Consider the following 4,928-nt stretch of genomic DNA (forward strand, 5'->3'; position numbering starts at 1 on the left):
CAGATACTCAGGCAGGGTTGATGCTTTTGTAATGATGGAAATGACCAAGCTTATTCATAAGTGTTGTGTTAGAGTGAGCTGTGTCCTTTTTACACATATATCATAATGTGTTTTTTAGGTTCCTGTCAAGAGATGATGATGAACCTAACACTAGTCATTCTCTGTGGACATTTCTGTTGCCCACGTAAGTGATGATGTTCACCTTCACCATTTCAAATCATCTGATGTTCACGTACCTAGGTAAGTGTTATTGATCAACTAAACTTGTTTGCCATGTTTTTTTTTTCAGATGATCAGGTAAGAAATGATAGCAATTTTACCAGTTGTAGTAACCATGCTATTGTGTTTCTATTGCAGAGAAAATGTATGTTTAGTCATGTGAGTATTGGGCGAATTATGCCATGAATACCCATAATCACAGTGGTGTGATATGGTTGTAATGTTGGTGTTTCCACAGGTGAGCAGGGAAGAGATGATGGCGTATCTGTTTGGCATGGACCTTGAAGTGTTGCAACAATCTAGAAAGATCTGATGGGTCCTGCAGTAATGGTAATGAACACTGCAAATAGTATTTCTAGTCGCAAAGGAGGGTCTCTAGACACGTTTTTCACGGAGTGTTGTTTAAATTACCATCGAGAGGTCATGGCAAATTTCAAAGTGATCATTGCTGGGACTTTGCTTACATTCAGGTAAGTGATGATATGGGCCTTCTGCTCCCTACAAATTGATTTTCAGATATTTAGGTAAGTGTAGGTGGTGTTCCTAACTGTTCCGTCACAATGTTTCCATTGCAGGTTTCCAGTTAAGAAATGATACTGTCCCAACCAATGCTAGTAAGTATATGCCCTTTTTATTTTTTTAAATTTAGATACAGTGTGTATTTAATGTTAGGAGTGATAAAGGGCTATGCAGGTCTAGGTAACTTCTACTGCTGTCGCACATCAAGCATTGACCATGAGATTTCTACAAGTTAGTGCATCTAACAGTGGTGTTGACCTTAAAGTTCTGCCAAAATCCATGTCCTGTTCTGCTTGCCCTAATGATGAAAGTGACCAAGATTATTTGCAAATGTGCTCTTTCTTTCTGTGGCTAGACAAGTTGTCTCCTGCAACAACACATTTGCCGAACATGCTTCTCAAGGTTCTGTGCAGTCATGACATCATAGTGAAGCAGACAGTGGTTGTCAGGGGGACTTATCTCAGTTGTCAGACACGTGAAGTGGGTCTTATCTCAGCATGGAAATCTGAGCTTCAGCTCTCCGGGTGGGTGAGGATGGTGTCTCTAACACTGCGTGCCATACTTTTTTTGTAAGTTTCCTGTTAAGCTCTTCGCTAGTTTACAGATACGAGATGATGTGACATTAACTCATTAGATACGTTCACTTTTTATCTTAGAAAAAAGTTTGTCTGGCCCTCTGAGTGTCGAAGGATAGCACATATCCAGCAGTTTATCACGCTGTTTTCCATCATAGTACTACCCATGGGTTTTCTGTCGGTATCCAGTGAAGTAAGGCTGATTTTATCTGACATCAGTGTTGATCTTTGATTCCTGAAAATACCCAGGTAGAGCTGGTGTGTCCCGTAATGATGGAGCGACCAGCTTATTTGCAGATACCTTGCTAGAAAAAAGTTCTTTCCTTTAACATAGATCTCATCATGTCTGGACAGCAACCTGAAAAAGACATCGCTGTGCACCTAACATTGATGATAATGGCAGACATTGCTGGTATGTTTCTGGGTAAGTGAGGCTATGGCCCTAAATCACAGCACAGGCCATCTGATCTCCGGATAGTTAGGTAAGTGATGACGATGTCCCTAAGAGTTGATACCATGATTTCTTTGCAGGTGTTCAGGTAGGAATTGATGGTCCTTACTAATTATAGAAACCGTGAGTTCTACTTTTTACATTTTAGGAAAGATTTTTGTTTAACCTTGTGAGTGATGAGGGATTGCCATATCGAGGTAATTAACATTGTGTCCTCAACCGCAGCAATAACCAACAATTTTGGAAGTGTCCCATAGAGAAATATTGTCTTATCTGGTGATGATTTTGACCTTGGAGTACTACAAGTGTTTAGGTAGAGTTGATATGTCTCAGAATGATAAAGTGACCAAGGTTATTTACAGGTGTCCTGGTAGAACAAGTTGTGTCCCTTTACACGTAGATCATGTGTTTTTCAGGTTCCTGTCAAAAGACTTCAATGAATCTGATGATGGTAGGTAAAGGGGGGACGTTTCTGGTATCCAGATATCTGATGAGGTGTACTTTCACTGCATCAGACCCTCTGATCTTCATGAGTCTTTTTCACTAAATTTTGTTGATAACTTGAATTTGTTTTACCATGTGGGTTTTTTTTAAGGTATTCAGGCAGAAATGATAGCGTTTTTACCAATTCTTACCAAACCTATTATCCAAGTTTTTTGTGTTTTAGAGGAAATTTACATAAAACCATGTGAATATTCAGCAATTCATGGGTATTCATGGAATAAACGGTTGCGGATCCCACAAGTCACCATGGTGTTTTTGTAGGTAATCAAATCATGATGGCAATGGCATAGACCGTGGAGTACTGAAAGATCCCATGTAGAGTTGGTGGATCCTACAATGATGTAAGTGCACAAGATTATTTCCATGACCTGGTAGAGAGGGTATCCTATAGACCCATTTGTCACTGTGTGTTATTCAAGTTCCTGTCAAGAAATCCTGGTAAACCCCATAATGATCAATAATAGGGCTTTGTTTCATCCAGGTAAGTGATGATGTGGGCCTCAAGCTCCCTAGAAACAATCTAACCATCTGATAGGTGGGTAAGTGTGGATGGATTTCCCAACTTCTTTGTGACTATGTTTTTGTTTTTGTTTTTACAGGTATATTCAGGTAAGAAATGATACAGTAAGCTAGTAACCATGCTAGTAATTATTTAAAGTTTACATATAATGTGTATTTAACCCTAGTGGTGACTGAGGAATATGCAGGTGTCCAGGTAAGTTATCCTCCTGTTCCACATCACAGTGTTGACAGTAAAATTTTTTACAGGTACTCAGGAGATGATGCCTTCTCTAACAATGGAGTTGACCTTGAGGTTCTAGTTATGCCAAGAACCAAGTAGTGTTCATAGGTTTTCTAATGATGGAAATAACCAGTGTTAATTATATGTATTCTTTTTTCCCCCAGGTGAAAAAACTTTTTCTTTTTTTTAGGTGTATAAACTATTAACAGACAAGGCCTACAGATTTATTTCTTCTTGGACACCCCCACAGTGTGGCTGTGGCGGCCTGTGGTCTTGGTGCACTGGCCTTGGACGCGAAGTCCCCAGAAATGGCACAGCCCTCTGGGGGCCTGAATCTTCTTCAGTCACTCCAGGTCTTCACAAAGGTTGTTGTCCAGACCATTGGCCAGGACCTGGTTGTATTTTCCATCCTTCATGTCCTTTTGTCTGTTTAAAGCCAGTCTGGGGTCTTACATTGGCATAGATGCTGCATAATGGTGATTGCACGTTCCCCCTCATCCTCGGGGAGCTCTCCTGTCCTCTTGGGGAGATCGATGTCTGCTTTCCTCAACACCATGTGAGCATATCTTCACCCCACACCCTTAATTGCAGTGATGGCAAAGGCTCTTTTCTGTCGCCCATCGATATCGATGTTGAATACTCACAGAACGTGCCGGAACTTCTCAGGGATCACTAGAGATGTAGCAGTAGCTCCGGTGGGGGCATGTAGGCCTCCTGTGGAAGAGCAAAACAACTTTTGTCTTAAACATACTTGTCAATTTTGTTTTTTCAGGTTATGGTAGGTAGTCCTGTTACAGCAAACCTAGAAATGCTCATTAATGGGACCCTGCTCGTAACCTGGTATGTGATATTGTGGATGTTACACCATACTTGAGATCACCTGTTCTTCAGATGTCTTAGGTAAGTGAGGATGGTGTCCTGAACACAGAGTTAGCATGTTTTTTCTGTAGGTTATCATGCTAAAGGTTCTGCTGTTGTACAGGTATGAGACGACAGTGCATTAACTCATTAGACCTTCGTATTTTCAGATACGTATGTAATTAATGATGACTTAAGTAGTCTTATATTACCCATATTTCTGGCTTGTATGCAGTAAGATTAATTCATCCCTAACAATATGAGTAATCACAATATTTTACTGTATTCCTGTTCAGAGGTTGTGTTTCGTGAGCACCCACTGATAGTATATCTGGATACCTGCCTGTCCTCTTATCATGTTGTTCATCTTCACAATATTAAACATGGAATTTTTACAGGTATCTCTTTAAGAGGGGAAGGTCTCTCTTAACCAGGGTTTAGTCTTGGACTGCTGAAAGTATCCAGATGGTGGTGATGAGTCTCAAAGGGATGCCCTTGACCAATGGAAACTGCAGTAGACCAGACCAGGTAGAACAAAGCATGTACTGAACACATTTTCCACACTCTGTTTTTCAGGTTTACGTGAAGACCTCATGATGAATAGGCTCCCGTATCATATTTAATGAGGCATCTAGGGGTATCGAGGTAAGTGATAATGTGGGCCTAAACCACGGCACACTCTTTCTGATCCTACTATGTAGGTAAGTGATTGTGTCCCTGACACTTCTTGTTATTATGATTTTGTTGCTGGTATTCAGGTAAGGAATGGTAGAGTCCTTACCAACTCTAGTGGCTATGATTTTACACTTTCTATATTTTAGAGATAACGTGTTTAACTCTGTGAGTGCTGACATTTGATTGTATCTATGATTGTCAAGGAGTTCCCGTGCCAGCAGTAACCACAGTATTTTTGCAGGAGTCCAGTTAAAACATGGTAGTCTCTTCTGACAAAGGTATTGACCTGAATTAATGCAAGTATCAAAGTAGAGTCGACGTGCTCCATGATAATGGAAATGAAAAGGATTATTAGCAGGAGTTCTGGTAGAACAAGTTGTGTAAA

At 40.4% G+C, this 4,928-nt stretch overlaps 1 pseudogene across 1 annotated transcript; it reads right to left on the reverse strand.

Annotated features, from left to right (window-relative positions):
- Positions 1-3,234: 3,234 nt before the first annotated feature.
- LOC308338041 (small ribosomal subunit protein uS13-like) lies at positions 3,235-4,235 on the reverse strand (annotated as a pseudogene). Its single transcript has 2 exons — positions 4,208-4,235; positions 3,235-3,724 (listed from the first exon to the last, which is right to left on the reverse strand). The product of its transcript is annotated as a small ribosomal subunit protein uS13-like (transcript).
- Between the last annotated feature and the right edge of the window lie 693 nt (positions 4,236-4,928).

This window comes from Martes martes (assembly GCF_963455335.1).
Source record: "Martes martes genome assembly, contig: scaffold_84, whole genome shotgun sequence".
In the NCBI taxonomy this organism is placed as follows: Eukaryota; Metazoa; Chordata; class Mammalia; order Carnivora; family Mustelidae; genus Martes; species Martes martes.